Source organism: Sapajus apella, unplaced genomic scaffold (genome assembly GCF_009761245.1).
Source record: "Sapajus apella isolate SASKATOON/1434 unplaced genomic scaffold, GSC_monkey_1.0 scaffold50, whole genome shotgun sequence".
In the NCBI taxonomy this organism is placed as follows: Eukaryota; Metazoa; Chordata; class Mammalia; order Primates; family Cebidae; genus Sapajus; species Sapajus apella.
Genome location: NW_022436990.1, coordinates 5,804,756 through 5,821,086, shown reverse-complemented (window position 1 = coordinate 5,821,086; position 16,331 = coordinate 5,804,756). Strand labels below are relative to the sequence as shown.

Sequence of the window (16,331 nt, the reverse complement as noted above, 5' to 3'; positions counted from 1 at the left end):
TTTCATGTCTGGAATCCCAGCACTTTGGGAGGCCAAGGCAGGTGGATCACTTGAGGTCAGGAGTTCAAGACCAGCCTGACTAACATGGTGAAACCCTGTCTCTACTAAAAATACAAAAATTAGCCAGGCAGGTTGGTGTGTGCCTATAATCCCAGCTACTCTGGAGGCTGAGGCAAGAGAAACACTTGAACCCAGGACAAGGGGATTGCAGTGAGCCGAGATCACTCCACTGCACTACAGCCTGGGCGACAGAGAGAGACTCCATCTCAAAAGGAAAAAAAAATTACAAATTAATAGAGATTATTTAAGCAAAGTAAGATGCTTTGCACATAGTAAGCATTCAATAAATGTTAGCACTCAAAAGATAATATTTATCTTACTTTTTAAAATCTTATCATATTTATTAACTATGGTAGTTAGGGAGGATCTACCCAACCCAAACAAATATCCCAGGAAGTTGATTTGTGACTTCTAAAGATGACAAAAAGAATAAATGAAAAGACTGAACTCAAAATAGAAATGGTACAACTATACAAAGAAGAGAAAATGATGTTTGTTTGAGGGTCTGATATTGGTTTCAAAATCCATCTCTGAAACATCTTTGAAAATCATTAGAGTTTACTTGACTCTCAATTTCATTTTATTTCAATTTTTTTAAGGTGGAGTCTCACTCTCTAACCCAGGCTGGAGTGCAGTGGCATGATCTCGGCTCACTCAACCTCCGCTTCCAAGATATAAGTGATTCTCCCACCTTAGCCTCCCAAGTAGCTAGGACTACAGGTGCCTGCCACCAGGCCCAGTTATTTTCTGCTGTATACCTTTAAAATGTGAGCCTGCAGAGTGCAGGAAGTCACCTGCAAATAGACAACAGTTCTGGAAGTCACCTGCAAATAGACAACAGTTCTGGAAGTCACCTGCAAATAGATAACACTGAAGCCAAAGAGTGGATGGTTTGTATGGGGAGTTAGAATGTGTAAAACACAAGAAAAATAAATAAATAAAGTGAATTAAAAATAGATTTTAAAAAGAATGTGTAAAGCAAATAACTTAGAACCACTTAAAATATCAATTTTTGAGGGAAGGGAAAGTATAGATAATAGAAGACTAATCAAATAGGGGAGAAAGGTTTAAGATGGTTGAGTAGGATTTTATGGCTCCACTTAGAAGAACTGGAATAGTGTATAGACAGTCACACTTCATATATGTTATCCAAGACAGAATGTTGATATTCAACACAGAAGAGACAGGAAAAACCAAGAGTGGGGACAGAAGAAGAGAGGCAACATCGCTGGCCAGACTTGGCTAGGAGCTGGTAGTGACTTACCAACATGAGGAAAGGGTGAGTGACAGACTTTGAGCAGCCCACATCCCTACCACCAGATCATGCAATCCTAGCCACAGGAGAGCCTCTTGACCATCCCAAGCCCTGAAAGTGACATAGGAAGTTGATGGGAGACCAAGGTACAGAGCCGCTCCAGGGAGGGGGCTCCCACACCATTTACAAGACCTAAGAAGCTACAGGAAGGTGCCATTTTCAAAGCTAGCCTCTTGTAAACTGCACATTGTCCTATAGGCCAGCAACAGCAAGACTAAGACATCACATCTTAATCATATCAGGACCAGTGTGGTGGTAAGGTACTTTGGCTTTAATTCTGAGTGCATGCAGTAGTGTAGTTTTTGTACGATTTCTTTGACTCTAAACTGCATTGGTGATATCTGTGTGGGTGGGGTACAGTCATTAGTGTAGCACTTGCTTCCTAGCACTGGCTGCTGCAGCTCATGTCTTGCTTGCTTCTTCGCCCTGGCTATGGGAATGGTCCCATCTCACTCCTCATCCTAGCAGTGATAGCTTGAGCTTTTGCAATGTCTCAGTCTTGGTGCTGCTGGCCTGTAGAACAGTGTGCAGTTTATCAGAGGTTAGCTTTGAAAATGGCACCTTCCTGTAGCTTCTTAGGTCTTGTGGTGCTGTTCTGTTGGAGACTAAGATGACAGTGGGTCAGTCTCCAGGCCCCAGTGATGACAGTGGTGGGTTACATATCCCCATCTTTGTGCCCCAGGGTGATGTATGGTGCCACCTGTACTTGTGGATACCAGAGGTCTGATTTTTGGGCCTCCAGATGGCTTGCTCAGATGCTGGTAGTGGCAGCAGTGGACTGGGTCATAAAGTATGTTCTGAGTCACCTGGCAGCCAGCGTAGCATAGGCGATGGCAGAAGCAGTAGTGCGATGATTCTGTGGGTCTTGAGTGGTGTGTGTTCATGTTGGCAGTAGATGTGATGTGCTGGGTGGGGAATTCTCCAGTCCTGCACATGGTGCTTGCAGGTAGGTCAGCTGAGGAGGTAGCAGTTGAGACCCTGTTCTGTTAAGGTGGGGGAAGTGCTGTGCTCAGGCCCTTCAGTGGTGAGAGCAGGCACCAGCTGTGGTGGGCAAGGTAATCAATAGGCCTCAGGCTAAGTGCTTGTGTGAGTGGCAGTAGCAGCCATGCCGAGGCTCCACCACCGGAGAGGGTGTGGATATCTTTGTGGCAACAGCCTGGGCCAGTGGGTAGGGAACGCATGTTCCTTTTATGCCCCAGACTGGGGTGTTCACTCCCCACACTGGCAGTGGTAGCTGATGCTTAGCTTGTTCTCAACACAGCTGTAGGAGCCCCCACCCAGCTCATATTCTGTTCACTCATATGCCAGTCCCCTGTCTTGGTGGCACTCGCTTCCTGGCACTGGCTGCTGCAGCTCATGTCTTGCTTGCCTCTCAGCCCTGGCTATGGGAATGTTCCCATCTCACTCCTCAGCCCAGCAGTGATAGCTTGAGCTTCTGTAACATCTCAGTGTTGGAGCTGCTGGCCTGTGGGACAGTGTGTAGTTTATGAGAGGCTAGCTTTGAAAATTGCACCTTCCTGAAAATGGCTTCTTAGGTCTTCTAAATGGTGTGGGAGCCCCCTCCCTGGAGGAGCTCTGTTCCTTGGTCTCCATCAACTTCCTATGTCAGTTTCAGGGCTTGGGATGGTCAAGGGGCTCTCCTGTGGCTAGGATTACATGATTATTTACAAGATTAAGTCTCATCAGAGACTATAAATAACGAAACATTGACAAACTGGAAAACCTAGAGGAAACTGATAAATTCCTTTAAACATACAACCCACAAAGATTGGATCAGGAAAAGATAGAAAACATGAAGAGACCAAAAACAAGTGGCAAGATTGAATCAATAATAAAAACTCTCCCAAAAACAACAACAACAAACAACAATGAAACAGGACCTAATGAATTCACAGACATATTCTGCAAAACATACAAAAAAACACTAATAACAATTCTCCTGAAACTATTCTGAAAAACAGAATAAGAGGCAATTCTCCCCATCATTCTATGAGGCCAGTATCACCCTGATACCAAAACCAGAAAAGAATAGAACAAAAAGAGAAAACTACAAGCCAGTGTTCCTAATGAAAACAGATACAAAAATCCTCAACAAAATACAAGGAAACTGAAACCAACAGCACATCAAAAAGATAATACACCATTATCAATTAGGCTTTATTTCAGGGATGCAATAATAGTTCAGCATATGCAAATCAATAAATGAGATACATCACATCAACAGAATGAAGGACAAAAACCATATGATCATCTCATTAGATGCAGAAAGAGCATTTTATAAAATTCAACATACTTTCTTGATAAAAAAAATTCTTAATAACTAGGCATAGAAGGGACATATCTCAAAACAATAAAGGTGATGTGTGATAAACTCATGGCTAATATCATACTGAATGGCAAAAAGTTAAAAGCCTTTAATCTCAGAACTAGAACACTGGTTCTGGATGACCACTTTTACAACTCCTAAGCAACATAGTACTAGAAGCCCTAGCCAAAGCAATCAGCCAAGAGAAAGAAATAAAAGGCATTCAGATTGGAAAACTGCAAGACAAACTGTCCCTATTTTTTCATGATATAATCTTTTATCTAGAAAAACTTAAAGACTTCACCAAAAAACTGTTAGACTGGATAAATGAATGTAGTAAAGTTTCAGGATATAAAACCAGCATACAAAAACCAGTAGCATTTTTATATACTAATAGTCATTTAGTCAAGAAAGAAATCAAGAAAGTAATCTCATTTACAATAGTTATAAAAAATATAAAATACCTAGAAGTAAATATAATTAAAAAGATAAAAGATCTCTGCAAGTAAACTACAAAACACTGTAAAAGAAATTAAAGATGACAAAAACAAATGGAAAAAAGTCCCATGCTCATGGATGAGAAGAATTAATATCAATAAAATGACAACATTGCCCAAAGCAATCTACAGATTCAATGCCATCCCTATCAAAAATTTGATTTCACAGAATAGAAAAAAAAATCTTAAAATTCATAGAGAATCAAAAAAGAGGCAAAATAGCCAAAGCAATCCTGAGCAAAAAGAACAAAGCTGAGGCATCACATTGCCTGACTTCAAAATATAGTACAAGGCTATAGTAACCAAAACAGCATGGTATTGGTATAAAAAGAGACATTTAGACAAATGGAACAGAATAGAGAAACTAGGAACAAATCCACATATTTACAGCTAACTGATCTTTGACAAAGCTGACAAGAAGCTCTGGGTGGTGACAGAATACCCTCTTCAAAGTATGGTACTAGGAAAATTGAATAACCACACGCAGATGAATGAAACAAACCCTTTTCTTCCACAATATAAAAAACAAAATCAACTCAAAATGGATTAAACACTTAAATTTAAGACCCAAAACTATAAAAATACTAGAAGAAAACCTAGGTAAAACTTTCCTGGAAATTGGTTTAGGCAAAGGATTTATGATTAATACCTCAAAAGCACAGGAAACAAAAACAAAAATAGACAAACAGGTCTTAAACTAAAAAGTTCCTACATAGCAAAAGAAATAATCAGCAGTGAAGAGACAACATATTGAATGAGAGAAAATATTTGCAAACTATTCATCCAAGAGGGGACTAATATCCAAAATACATAAGAAACTCAAACAACTCAAAAGGACAAAGATAAATAGTACCATTAAAGAGTAGGCAAAGTACACGAATAGACATTTCTTTTTCTTTTTTTTTTCTTTTCTTATTTAGTGGCTTTTATTTTTATTTTTATTTTTTCCCATTTATTTATTTTATTGCATTTTAGGTTTTGGGGTACATGTGAAGAACATGTAAAATTGTTGCATAGGAACACACGTGGCAGTGTGATTTGCTGCCTTCCTCCCCATCACCTACATCTGGCATTTCTCCCCTTGCTATCTCTCCCCAACTCCCCACCCCCCACCGTCCCTCCCCTATTTCCCCCCAACTGACCCCAGTGTGTAGTGCTCCCCTCCCTGTGTCCATGTGTTCTCATAGTTCAACACCCGCCTATGAGTGAGAACTTGCGTTGTTTGATCTTCTGCTCTTCTGTCAGTTTGCTGAGAATGATGGTTTCCAGGTTCATCCATGTCCCTACATAGGACCCAAACTCATCGTTTTTGATGGCTGCATAATATTCCATGGTGTATATGTGCCACATTTTATCCAGTCTATCATCGATGGGCATTTGGGTTGGTTCCAGGTCTTTGCTATTGTAAACAGTGCTGCAATGAACATTTGTGCGCATGTGTCCTTATAGTAGAACAATTTGTAATCCTTTGGATATATACCCAGTAATGGGATTGCTGGGTCAAATGGAATTTCTACTTCTAGGTCCTTGAGGAATTGCCACACTGTCTTCCACAATGGTTGAACTAATTTACACTCCCACCAACAGTGTAAAAGTGTTCCTATTTCTCCACATCCTCTCCAGCATCTGTTGTCTCCAGATTTTTTAATGATCGCCATTCTAACTGGCGTGAGATGGTATCTCAATGTAGTTTTGATTTGCATTTCTCTGATGACCAGTGATGATGAGCATTTTTTCATATGTTTGTTGGCCTCACGTATGTCTTCTTTTGTAAAGTGTCTGTTCATATCCTTTGCCCACTTTTGAATGGGCTTGTTAGTTTTTTTCTTGTAAATCTGTTTTAGTTCTTTGTAAATTCTGGATATCAGCCCTTTGTCAGATGGGTAAACTGCAAAAATTAGAAGTTCTAGCCAGAGCAATCAGGCAAGAAAAAGAAATAAAGGGCATTCAAATAGGAAAGGAGGAAGTCAAATTGTCTCTATTTGCAGACAACATGATTGTATATCTAGAAGACCCCATCGTCTCAGCCCCAAACCTCCTGAAACTGACATTTCTTAAAAGAAGATAGATAAACACATATATGAGAAAATGGTCAGCATCAGTAATCATCAGAGGAATGCAAATCAAAACCACAGTGAGATATCATCTCATCCCAGTCAGAATGGCTATTATTGAGAGGACAAAAATAACAAATGTTAGTGAGGGTAACAGAGAAAAAGGAAACTTACATTCTGTTGGTGGGGATGTAAACTAGTATAGTCACTATGGAAAACATACAGAGATTTCACAAAAAAACTAACCACTTGATTCAGCAATTCCACTACTGGGCATCTACCCAAAGGAAATGAAATCCACATATCAAAGTGATATCTGTACTTGCATGTTTATTGCAGCACTATTCACTATAGCAAACACATGGAATCAACCAAAGTGCCCATGAATAGATGATTGGATAAACAAAATGTGGTATTTACAGACAATGAAATACCATTTGGCCATTAAAAAACACTAAAATCATGTCATTTGCAGCAACATGGATGAAACTGGAGGTCATTATCTTAAGAGAAATAAGCCATACACAAAAAGACAAATATTACATGTTCTCACTTACATGTGGGAGCTAAAAAATTTGAACGCATGGAAGTAGAGTAGAAAAACAGACAACAGAGGCTGAGAAAGGTGAACAAGGCAGGAAAGGAAAAATAAAGAGGAGTAGGTTAAAGAGTACAAACATATAGTAAGATAGAAGAAATAAATTCAGGCGGGGCGCAGTGGCTCACACCTGTAACCCCAGCACTTTGGGAGGCTGAGGTGGGCAGATTACTTGAGGTCAGGAGTTTGAGACCAGCCTGGCCAACATGGTGAAATCCTGTCTCTACTAAAAATACAAAAAGTAGCTGAGCATAGTAGTATATGCCTGCGATCCCAGCTACTCAGGAGGCTGAGGCAGGGGAATCACCTGAACCCAGGAAGCAGAGGGTACAGTAAGTGGAGATCATGCCACTGCACTCCAGCCTTGGGGAAAGAGCGAGATGTCATCTCAAAAAAAAAAAAAAAAAAAAGGAAGGAAGGGGAGGAGAAAAAAAAAAAAAAAAAGGGGAAAAAGGGAAATGAAAACAAAAAAAAAAAAAAAAAAAAAAAGGAAGGAGGAGGAGGAGTAGGAAGAAGAAGAAGGAGAAGGAGGAGGAGGAAGAATTAAGAAGGAAGAAGAAGAAAAGAAAATAAAGAGGAAGAGAAGGACAAGGGGGAAAAGGAAGAGAAGCAAAAATAATGCCTGGTAGCAGAGTTGGATGACTATACTTAAAATGTATTATATTTAAGTATTAGACACCCTAAATGTCCTGATTTTATCACTATGACTTATATACATGTAAAAAATTTTCTCATGTATTCCATGCATTTGCACAAATGTAAAAAGAGTGACCAGGTAAAAAGAAGAGGGTAAAAATCAATCACAGAGACAACTTTAAAGAGAAAAAAAACTGATGAGTGATGTGAAATTCCACAAAGATTAGATAAAATTAGGAATGAAAAATGGCAGTTAGCAGTTTTGGCATAAAGGTAAACATGGATATGCCAATTATAGCAGGTTAAAGACTGAGTGAGGAACTTTTCAGAAAGGTTGACTACGAAAGGAGGAACACAGGACCATAGCTTGAGATCTGGGCTGTAAATTTGAGAAACACAATATGAGAAAAATACAATAGAATGCCTGTTGTGGGTTGGTTCCTGAAAAAGATATGCTGAAGTTTTAACTCCTGTGATTGTGACTTAATTCCTGTGAACGTGACTTAATTTGGAAATAGGATCTTTGAGGATGTAATCAAGTTAAAATATGATCATATTAGATTACAGTGAACGCTAATCCAATTACTGGTGTCCTTATAAGAAGAGGGACACAAAGATAAGGACAGACAGGCAGAGAATATCAAGTGATGAGGGAAGTAGAGATTGGAGTAATGTGTCCACAAACCAAGGAATACCAAGCACTGCTGGCAACTGCCAGAAGCGAGGAGAGACGCATGGGTCAGATTCTCCCTCACTGCCTCTAGAAGGAGCCAACCCTGCCGACACCTTAATTTCAGACATCCAGCCTCCAGAACAGAATAGGTGGAAGAAGAAATTTCTGTTGTTTAAGCTGTCCAGTTTTTGGTGCATTTTTCCGGTAACCCTAGCAAATTTATACAAGGCCTACAGATAGCAATGAAAAAATGCCAATCTGATAGAATATTTACAATGTGTATAAACCATGATAACAGCAAAGTGTCAAAAGAATTGACGCAAACATAACAAAGATCTTAATCATTTAGAAAATAACTATATGCCAATTTAGATACAATAGCAATGTGAGAATTAAAGCAAAATGAAAAGTAAATTGGTAAGAAAAATCAATCCAAATCTAGTACAACTGTAAAAATCCTTTACCTTTAACCTGGTTCCTTTCATTCATTGCCATTTTAAAGATACCACCAAGGAAGGGTGAGCTGGGAGGAGTGGGGAGGATGAAGAAAAGTTAGTTAAGGTGTATAAACATACAGGAAGATGGAATAAATTCAATGTTTGATAGCAGAGTAGAGTGACAATACTTTAAAATGTATAAATAACTTATACAGCACTGTTGCAAGTATTGTCTAATGACTAGAATCCCTGAATAATTTTCTCTCTTCAGAGTAGGAGCCTAAGAATATTCTATGGCTTAGGCTTTTCATATTTATTTGTTAATATGGTCAACAAACATTTCTGAACCCCTATTTGCTAGACTCTGAAACACCTGGTTCTCAATACCCTAAGATGTTGTAGTCAAGGGTAGGGGCAAAGGAGAGGTGAGGAAGGGTTGGTTTAACAACATGTTTTTAAAACATTGTGTAAAAGTTTAAGTTTTATGTCTGTTGAATCACAAAGCCACATATTAAGGGTATTTACACTTTTAAAACATCTTTCAGAAAGGTAGAGTTAAAATAAGAAATCCTTTGAAATGTGGTTATGCAATTCACATTTTATTTGTTCTTAAATTCTGATTTTTGAGAACTAGATTTTCTTAAAGCGAGACAAGACTACATTTTACTTAAAATACATCCCTTAAAGGTATTTTATAATTAATTTGAGCAATAGAGTTGCTTCCTCCTATGTGGTTGAAATAATGTTTTTTTTTCCCTCCCTAATTAGCCAATAATGGGTTCCAGCCACCCTTTGATGTGTCATAAAGGCTCACCTGTTTCAGTACAACCTGCTATTTATTACCAAACAATTACAGTTTCCCAAATCCTGAATTTCCAAAGGTGCCATTTATCCAAATCACATGTGCATCCCCTTTGCACCATTTTGAAAAAGAATTTTCCTTGATCAAAATTTTAACCTTGATTACCCCCTGGTGTATCAGCCCTTTTATCACCTAGTTCAAATTAAAATCCAAAGGACTCCTATTGTACACACTATTAAGACATTTACTTTAACTATATTTTAACTATTATATTAAAGTTAATATATATAAAATATATATATATTTATATACATATTAATATATGTTTATATTATATAAATATATATTATATATTTATATTATATATTATATATATAAATTTAATTTATATATATTATATATAAAATAAATATATAATATATATTATATATAATAAATATATAATATTTATTATATATAATAAATATATAATATTTACTATATATTATTATATTATATTAATATATTTAATATATTAATATAATATATTAATATATTTATTATATATATATTATATATATATAATAAAATATATTAAAGTAAGAAAACGGAGCAATCTTATGAAAATGAAGATATATAAGAAATTTGAAATCATCCTATATCTTTTTATTAGCCTTTTTAGGTTAAAATCCTCGGACTCACTCCCTATTAAAATAAGGCAGAATTTGCATATACTCTCAGATCATCTCCCAAAAGCCTATTCATGAATCCGAGCTTTTCCTCTCTCAAAAAAGTCTTTCATTTCACTCTTATTTGACTCTTTGAAGGTGATTAATGAGATAACACTACACAAAGTACTTGAATTGTGTTTAGTGCAAAATTGGTAAGCTTGTTTCCAGAACACTTTGAACTAAATCAATTAATTTAAATGAAAGCAATGAACTGCAAGATGCACAAAGTGAAAACACAGTAAATGATGGAGATGTGCTTATAAGATACCAGGGACTGGCTGGGTGTTGGTGGCTCACACCTGTAATCCCAGTACTTTGGGAGGCCCAGGCTGGCGGATCATTTGAGGCCAGGTGTTTGAGACCAACCTGGCCAACATGACAAAACTTCGTCTCTACTGAAAATATAAAAATTAACTGGGCATGGTGGTTGGCGCCTGTAATCCTAGCTACTCCAAAGGCTGAGGCAAAAGAATCGCTTGAACCTGGGAGGCGGAGGTTGTAGTGAGCCGAGATCACGCCACTGTACTCCAGCCTGGGTGACAAAGCAAGACTCTGTCTCAAAAAAAAAAAAAAAAAAAAAAGATACCAGGGACTAAGGTCGGGCTGGAAAGGATGGGTAAGGTAAGGCTGGAAACAGCAACCTGGAAATTTTGGAAAATAAATCAGTCTTGCCAGCACGGTGATCTCATGTACATGATACATAGAAGGTAATAATGGTGTAAGAGGCATTCAGAGGGGGACTTGCAGACTTTGAGGAATATGAGTAAGATTCTGGGAGGCAGGAGGAGGGTCCTAGAGTTGCCACTTTTTGAAGGACATTCAGTGTGAACAAGGCCTAAGAATGACCTTGGGAGGAAGCCTGACAGGTTCTAGCAAGAGCAGGACCACTCAGTGGGCTCACAGGGTATTGTCACAGACCCTGGGAGGTTCTGAGGTTGGATACAAAATCCCTGCAAGACTCTGGGGAGAATGATCATCTGAGTGGGCCTGATCCTATATGACATGGGAAATAAGAACAACCCCGTGGTCTTTGGGAACACATGGAAGGGCCCAAACTGATCATTAGAAAGAATGGGAAGGTCTGAGATGGACCCATGCTCCTAGCTCCAAGTTAAAGCTGACCAAGTACGTGACAGAGGATCCACCCAGAGCCCTGCCAATGTGCAGACAGAGTAATGATGTCACATGCTGGAGTTGCTGAGGCCAGAGATCTTGGGAGCCCTAACATGTTTAGGGGAATTCTGTCAGAGCTTATGTCAATACATTTGGTGTTTTTGTGAGAAACAGAGAAAGGTGTACCCCAAGTGGACACATGGCTGTTCTAGGATGCACAAATCATGGAGCAGAGAATGTGCTAGATTTCAGCTCCTACTTGCTCTCATGTCCAGAGTCCTTTTTCAGATCACAATGTGTCCAACTGCATGTAGGTGCCCTGCATGGATGGAGAACTAAAATAACCAAATTTTCTTTTGGCTAAAGGCTAATGTTTGCCTAGATAGATTAAATGATTTGGAGTGAGCAAGATACTGCTTAGTAGAAAGTCTGTACAGAATGTACTTGTAGGTAAAAGAGTTATTTTAAGGAATGTAAACTAATAATAGCTACAGAGATTATAAGAGTAGACTTGACTTCATCTTTCCAACTCCTGTAGAAATGGCTGCATGTATGTGCAACCATGGCATGTTCATTATTCCCCTGTGCATCAGTTTCTTCGTCTGTAAGTGTGAATTACAATAGTGCTTCCCTTGTGTGTTGTGGTAACAATTAAAAATGTTAACACATGGACGGGCTTGGTGGCTCACGCCTGTAATCCCAGCACTTTGGGAAGTTGAAGTGGACAGATCAAGACCATCTTGGCCAACATGGTGAAAGCCCATCTCTACTAAAAATACAAAAAAATGAGCTGAATGTGTTGGTGCGTGCCTGTAGTCCCAGCTACTGGGGAGGCTGAGGCAGGAGAATCACGTGAAGCCGGGAAGCAGAGGTTGCAGTGAGCCGAGATCATGCCACTGCACTCTAGCCTGGTAACAGAGCAAGACTCTGTCTCAAAAAAGCAAAAAAAAAAAGTTAACACATGCAAAGCTTAGAACCAGATCTGGCGTTTAGTATTTACTCAATAAATAGTAGCTAGTTTTATTATTTGCCTCATTGATATGTTAATGAGAATTTCAAGCTGGATGGACTGTAGACACCATCTGGGAAATATTTATGCAGAAAATCATTTTCAACCTGGGCCTTGGAAAATGAATAGAATTTCAAAAGGTAGAAATATATCTTCTTGGTAAAGTTAGGAAAGTTCTTTTTAGGTATTTTGAAGCCATTAGGCAAAAAATTAGTGAAAGGAAATATTTATTTGGCACAATAACTCACCAGTTACCTCTAATCCTGCTATATATTCTAATGAGGATTGAAAGGCTCTAGGCTTTCAGTTAAGAAAACCTAATGAATCAAATTGTTCCCTTAATCTCTATACAAATAAAAATATTAGCTTAAAAATGGGGGTGGGGGGAGACATTTAGGGGATCAGGAATAAAGGTATAAAGCACAGGTAACTGTCAAAAATGGTCAGCAGACCTGTTCAGCAGAAACTGAATGGAATGTGTAGGAGATGGTTGAAAAATACGCCTGAAAGCTAAATTGAGGGTACAAAATAGGGAGTATGAAATGCATTCTTCTGTCTGGGTCAGCAACGAAAACAAGAAAAATTTCACTTGCAGTCCTCTGCAATTTGGCTTTGACCTTCCCCCTCTATAAAATCTTTTTTTCTCAAAGGCCTTCAACACAGCGCTTCTAAACTTTTAAGTGAAAACCAATGACTTGGGGCCCTCCCAAAATGCAGGTTCTCATATGGTAGTGAAACTGCCATTGCAAAATTGTAACTGAGACAGTGAAAGAAATCTGACCTAACCGATTCCATCTTGCTGCTGACTTCCAAGCTGTCCTTGTGCATTCCTGGGCATAGGCCAAATTAACTTTGAGAGGAACTTCATTTGTAGTTTACAGTTTAAAGAAAGATGATAACAATCCTTTCGCAAGACAGAACCCCTTCTTGCCAGGAGACTAGACTGCCTTTGTGGGAGTAACAAATTAGCCAAAAGATTAGAAAGTATGGTTTAGGAGTCACACAGCTGAAGCTACAAGATTCTGACCCTTCCCAAGTTGCTCCTGGAGATAACATCACTATTGTAAACCCTAAAATCAGTGTTTGAGATATTTTACAGACCCTGTACTTGATGGATCAGCTGGCACCACCCAGATCTAACTGGCTCATCTGATCTTGTGCACCTCCCCCGCCCACCCAGGAACTGACTCAGCATAAGGCAGCATAGACTCCCTATGATTTTATCTCTGACCTGACTAATCAGCACTCCTGACTCTCTGGCTGCATCCCTCACCTCCCAATGCGTGGGGAGACTGATTTGAGTAATAATAAAACTCCAGTCTCCTACATAGCTGGCTCTGAGTGAATTACTCTTTCTCTATTGCAATTCTCCTGTCTTGATAAATCAGTTCTGTCTAGGCAGCAGGCAAGATGAACCCACTGGGCAGTTACAGTAGGTCTGGGGTGAGGCCTGGGATCCTAAATTTTCAACAAACTTCTAGACGCCTACCATACTCCTTCCTGCAGCTCATCCATGGACCACATTTTCAGTACCAAGGGTCTGATCCAGTAACCTCTTCTCATTGTCATCTTTAACCCCTCTGCAATGCTGGTCCTTGTTGATCTTCCTGAAGTTCTCATCACTGGTTTTTCTTACTCTCTCATCATTGGCTTCTGTGACTCTCTCACTTGAATCTTTAAATCTACATTTAAAGACCAGTCTTTATACGTATGTATCAGTTTCTTCTGATATGTAGTTTATTATCCAGGCAACTGTCAGTGCATCAATCCCTTTAGTCTTTTAAATGAAAATATTACAAATCATCTGCTTATAAAAGACAGGCCTATATAATTTTAGAAAATACCTATTGTCCATTTCATGATGTATCTAGTTTTTCTGGAAAATAATCTCCCCTGAGGTCCCAACCTCACCTGCCCCACCAATCTGCACAGGGGAATAGCTACAGTTGATTGGTACAGAAGTGGGCCCCTACTAATGCTCAGTTATTTTTAGTTTTTCCCCAGGATTTTGGATTAGAAATGAAAAAAAAAAGGTTAGTTTCTCCCTCCCTCCAAGAAAAAGAAGTCAAGAGCATATATACATAGAAGCTGTTGGGGACCACATTCTGCTACACAGACTAAAGAGCCAAAAAACAGCAGACAATTGTGAGAATGGGGAAGACATCAGGAAACACAGGGAAATAGATTCACAGTGTGGCACTCTGACAACCTCGTATATCTCCACATGGACCAGGCAGGCAAGGTTAGACCATAGCCTGGACTGAGTCTTGGCAGAATGCCCTGTGATTTCTCCAAGTGAAAGGGTAGATAAGCTGCCTGGAGTGGAGCTGCTATCTTGTGGAAGTCTGCAACAAGGCTTCTTTTCATCCTTCTCCCTAGTTTCAGTTGAGTGCAAGACTTTCCACCTTACCCTCTTTTAAGTTACAGCTGCAGACCTCAACATAAGTCTCTAAAACTGTGTGACTGTGGTTTAGACGTGGATCCTTAACAGCAGAGTGACCCACTCAACCCACCTATCCTCTGGCCCCTTCTGTTCAGTGCTGACTGGTGCTGTGGGCACGGGGAGCTGGCACCATGATGACTTTTTTTTTGCTATCTAACTACTAAGCTATCTGACTGCATTTGGGCATGCTTCCTCCTAACCAGTTAAGTAACTGGGGAAGTCTTGCAAGCCATCCTGACAGGTACAGTAGTCATACTTGTGGCCCTATTATTAGCTGCCTCCCTGCTGCCTTAGGAACACTTGACGACTTGACAAAGAGAAGAGACAGAGAGAGTTCACTTCCTGAGTTATCCTCAGCACTCCAACCCCTGATTCCAGTACGTTCCAGAAATGCATCCCAGACCTTGAATTCCACGAGATACCCTTGTATCTTTCCCATAAACCTCCCAGTTTCTTTTTCCCCTAAGAAAGCCAAGAATATATCTTTGACCTTTACAAACAAAAGGTTGTATCACACACACACACAGAGTAGTATTGTATTCAATGACAATATCAGTGATCAGAACCCCAGTGCCAAAGATTCAAATGCATTTCCTGTTTTTATTAAGATTCTGTCTCTCTTGTATATTAATTTTTGTCTGGCCTTGACCAGTACATGTAATATGGTTAGCCCACATTTATTACAGTGCAATAAAGATAAAGTTTTATGAAAATGCTTTTGGCCAAGTACAAGAAAATATAACTCTTTTTTAATATTATAAAAGTATAAATAACTCTAATCATTTATCAATAACTCCACAGTTACTGATGGAGTTAGGACTGAGGAGGACACTAGGAAGCACAGGCAATCAACTGTGCTGCTATTTTTAAATTATCTTATAAATGTCCTAATTTTATTTGTATTAGTTACAATTATAAGAATAGATGATGGAATCACACATATTTATGCCAAGTACTTATCACTCAACAAAACAGCACAAGTAGGATTACAGTTTGATCTACTCTTTTTTTTTTTTTTGAGACAGTCTCACTCTGTCACCCAGGCTCTCTGCAACCTCTGCCTCCCAGGTTCAAGTGATTTCCCTGCCTCAGCCTCCCAAGCAGGTGGGACTACAGGCGCATGCCACCATGCCCAGCTAATTTTTGCGTTTTTCATAGAAACGGGGTTTCATCATGTTGGCCAGGGTGGTCTCAATCTCTCGACCTCGTGATCCGACCACTTCAGCCTCCCAAAGTGCTGGGATTACAGGTGTGAGCCACCATGCCCAGCTGAGTTTGATCTACTTTTAACATTCTTTTGAGTTTAGCTGTGCCTAATACATAGTATGATCACATAAATCACTACACAAATGCTTATGAGTCATTGGTCTTAGCTTAGGATGTTAATTGGACTCACTTTTTCTTTGGACTAGCTGAGTTTTCTTTGATCAGGGTCCTGTACTACAAATCAACGAGTCAGGTACAGAAGACAGAACCTTAGGCATTGTGGAATTTGACCAAAAATGGTAAATAACTTGGTGCAAATTCATCACCACAATTGGAAAACTAAAAGAGCAAGCCGGTGGCTCACGCCTGTAATCCCAGCACTTTGGGAGGCCGAGGCGGGTGGATCACGAGGTCAAGAGATCGAGACCATCCTGGTCAACACGGTGAAACCCCGTCTCTACTAAAGCTACAAA

The 16,331-nt window shown here is 39.3% G+C and overlaps 1 protein-coding gene and 1 long non-coding RNA gene across 3 annotated transcripts in view; both read right to left on the bottom strand.

Moving 5' to 3' along the window:
* The window catches only part of SLC25A21 (solute carrier family 25 member 21), a 503,455-nt gene that overhangs the window by 484,555 nt on the left and 2,569 nt on the right, over positions 1-16,331 (bottom strand). The window lies entirely within an intron of this gene.
* Positions 904-10,640, bottom strand: LOC116526359. Its single transcript, XR_004258111.1, has 3 exons — positions 10,629-10,640; positions 3,476-3,482; positions 904-2,378 (listed from the first exon to the last, which is right to left on the bottom strand). It is a non-coding gene; the product is annotated as an uncharacterized LOC116526359 (long non-coding RNA).